Source organism: Schistocerca serialis, chromosome 3 (genome assembly GCF_023864345.2).
Source record: "Schistocerca serialis cubense isolate TAMUIC-IGC-003099 chromosome 3, iqSchSeri2.2, whole genome shotgun sequence".
Classification (NCBI taxonomy): Eukaryota; Metazoa; Arthropoda; class Insecta; order Orthoptera; family Acrididae; genus Schistocerca; species Schistocerca serialis.
The window spans coordinates 792,749,801-792,753,945 of record NC_064640.1 but is presented as its reverse complement, the minus strand read 5'-3'; positions in this window follow the sequence as shown (position 1 = coordinate 792,753,945).

Genomic DNA, 4,145 nt, shown 5'->3' with positions numbered 1-4,145 from the left:
TGCCACCACAACTCGCGTATCATATCCGTCACATTCTTTTCCCTATTTTGCGATAACTCAAAACGAGCTGCCTTCTTTTAGATTTTTCTGAGGAAAAATGAGCAGCCAACAGCTGTAATGTGTCATCCACAGGTACTTTGGTGAACAGAGAAACCACGTCGAGGCTGACCATGATATCATTTGGGCCTATCTTCATCTGTTTCATGATATCAACAAACATTATTGAATTCTTAATATGATGTGGGCAGTGACCTCAGAAATTTTGAAGTTGCTCCGGCACATCTCGACGACCACTTACTTTTTATACAGTGGAAATTATTATGAAATGACGGATGGAACAGCCATGGGTTCGCCACTATCACCAGCAATAGCGAATTTTTTCATGGAGGATTTTGAAGAACGAGTGTTGAGCAGTGCTCACCTCCGCCCATTATGTTTCTACAGATACGTCGACAACACCTTTTTAATCTGGCTACACGGCAGTGACACATTGCAGCAGTTCCTCGAACATTTGAATGGTTTACATCCAAATATGAAATTTACAATGGAGGTGCAGAAGGAAGGGAAGCTACCTTTTTTAGATGTGTTGGTGGAGCGAAAACCGGATGGACGATTGGGCCATTCTGTGTACAGGAAGCCAACGCATACAGACTTATATCTGCATAGCCACAGCTTCCATCATCCTTCTCAGAAGAGAGCTATGCTGAATACTTTAGTACACAGAGCCAGGACTATTTCCGACAAGGACCACCTCGGTCCCGAGATTAACCATTTGACGACTGTTTTCAAGAGGAATGGTTAATCTGCAGGTGATATTAAATCAGCATTGTCCAAGAAAGTAAGACACGATGCCGTCCATAAATAAGAAGAGGACCAATACATAGCACGGCTTCCATTTTGCGGTGCTACAACAAGCAGGGTAGGCAAAGTCCTAAAGAGGCAAGGAATAAAACCAGTTTTCCGACCACCTAGGAAAATTGAGGAAATGTTGAGACCAGTCAAAGATAGTCTCGGCTTAAGGGTGCCGGGAATTTGTAGTATTCCTTGCGAATGCGGCAAGAATTACGTGGGCCAGTCGCTAAGAACCGTTGCCGACCGTTGCATCGAGCACCAGAGCCACCTGAAGTACAGGTATTTGGAAAAATCAGCGGTGGCTGAGCATAGCCTGCTTAACAAGCATAAGATTGTATTTGAAGAAACGAAAGTAATAGCCCACGCATCGAATTACTGGGACTCTGTGATCCGGGAAGCAGTTGAAATTAGACTTAGCGGTAATAACTTTAACAGAGACAACGGTTATGCATTTAGCAACACTTGGAAGAGTGCACTGGACAAAGAAAAATCGCAGAGGAAAACTTCCCACACTTTACCTCCTGATTCAAGGGATGGCGCTGCAAGCAACGCGGGATAGAAGCTACATCAATGGAAGTAGAGGGCACCACTTCACTACGCACCATATCGCTGTTGCTATGACGTATTCCAGCCAATCAGAAGCCGTCCTCTGCATATAAAAGTGGGAGCCTCGTCAGTTTAAGACAGTCAGTTTTAGACCTGACGACGACCATGGAGTCAGTGGTCGAAAGCTTGGAGTTTTATCCTAAATTGACACCGCATGTACACCGAGAGACTTTTATTCAGAAAGAAATGATATAAATTTAATTTTGATGTCAGCTTTGCTGCCCGTCCAAACTATAAGTTTAGCAGCAAATAATGAAAGATTTTTTGGTTGCATATCGAAAACGATTCTGGACTATCGACGCCTATTCCAAAAGTAATAAAGATCATTTCTTCCTATAGATTTGCAGCTATAGAGACTGTTATTCTTTTAAATCTGAAATGTGCTATTAATGACGAATTTTTTATATTGTACATGACCGTGGTGGAAGTCCACATACTACTCGCAATCATCGATTTTGGGAAAGGAATACTCTACTTGTAAGTGATGTGTTACACCATAGTATAATGTTATAGGGCGTTAACGAGTACAAGTGTCCCACACACGTTAAGTTGCAAATTGTTTCAGAAACTCGCAGTTATGCAAAGAGAAAGAACTGCTGAAATTAGCTTTTGAGAATCCGTTATCATTTCCCACGCCCGGGTTCCCGGGTTCGATTCCCAGCGGGGTCAGGGATTTTCTCTGCCTTGTGATGACTGGGTGCTGTTTGATGTCCTTAGGTTAGTTAGGTTTAAGTAGTTCTAAGTTCTAGGGGACTGATGACCATATATGTTAAGTCCCATAGTGCTCAGAGCCAACCGCATTATCATTTCCTTTGTTTCTTTCTCTCCAAGTGGAGTAATTGTAGAAACAACAATAACAAAAACAAAAGAAAGGAAAGAAACGCATACGAACAATTTCACTTCATTTACAAGTCAATAGATGGCCCTAAGGAAGTGTTAGCAGTACTATGTTCAGAAAAATGAAGGAAAATTAATATTAAAGGTCTCGTCACTCTGAGAACATTAGATATCAAACACAAGCCTGGAACTGGTCACGAATTGTAAACGAAGTCAGCTTTGACTTTTGCAAAGGAACCAGGAGAAATTTAAATGTGGATGAAATGAACGACAGGGTTTCGAACCTGACGTAGAACTATTGCTAAGATACAAGGGTAGAGAACCCTGTATCTTAGCATGGTTCTACATCAGCCACTTGCTTCAATACAAATCTTCGGGGCACGGGGAATTCTATTTAAGTATGTTACTAACTTATGTTATTCTGTATCGATAAAACCATGGGTATATAGTTAATTCGCATCGGCCTTTACAGGAACGGAAAGATGTTCAATATTCAATCTTAGTCGTCGGAAACAACCTGGGAAGGTGGTCTGGCAACCTGATAACGGCTTCTCTTTCTTCTCGCTGTGTACGCTGCAGACAGACAATAATATTGTTTAACCACAGAAGTTTTCTAAAATTTTAAAATCCATATTTCCAATGAAATCATTTAATTGTAATACTGTCGCTTATTTCACACCGAGGAAATGTAAACTTGAGGACAATCATATTTTATTACTCGAAACAATGCGAATTAACTATTCTAGCATCGATAGACTACAAAACGTTTATTTGTTGCTGAAAGTCGTATCGCAAAATGAAAAAAGGGAGGACAGTATTAGGCATATTTTTATCGTCCATTTATTTTCTGCAAGGCTTCAGTAAAAACATAATTTGCTTAGGTACACAACTTGCTGTATAGTTGATCAAAAGGGACAAGCTTGATTGATTAAGGTCTATGGCGTTTTCTCCATACGCCCAGTATAGAAACTTAATTAAATTTGGGGACGCCACCTGCCCTCACACGTGAGAGAAATTCTCATCTTCCACGTTGTCACTCACATTTTGTTTTACTTCATTCGCGCTGGGTACAAACGAAGAGATAGGTGGTAGACAATGATGAATTACGTGTCAGCTATTGTTATATGAAAAATATACTCATGATCTTAGCCATGTATTCAACGCTGCCTCGTTTTTAATTTTCTTCAGACCTGCGAATTAATATTAAGAACTCAATAAATGTGTAACAAATGATGTCATGACACGTTCAAACGATCTCTTTCAAATGAAAATTCAAGTCTGTTGTCCAATTTAGGGTAGAATTTACAACTTTTTACCATTCTAGCTGAAATACGTTGGCGGAAATTGGTTTGTAGTGCTTTTGGTTTCATAATAATATCAGTTTAAAACATCGACTTTATATATGCGTTCTTCAAAGCGATTGATGTGTGTGCTCGTTTCATGCTCTTCAAATAATTGTGCACTCAATCACGTATTTTTGTAACAAGTAAGGAAATTTCTGGTAAGAACACGTAGCCTATGTGGATATTCAATTAATATTTAATGGTAATCTAAGTATTTATGGTATATTTACCATTTAATCTCCTGAATATGCATATGAATGCATGTTTACCCTTAACACAGACACAAAAAGAGCGTGAGTTATAAAGTATTAACTGCATAGGCCTATTCTTTGCTGCACAGGGAGATAAGAGTGCACATTTGATGAGGCAAGCGTTCCCACTGGTAATTCTCCAGCAGTTGTCATAGAGGTAATGTCCTACACCTAAATAATCCGTACAGTCCTCTTGCCACTATTACTTACATTTATTATACCCTACAGAGTCATCATCAAAATGACATCTGCGCAC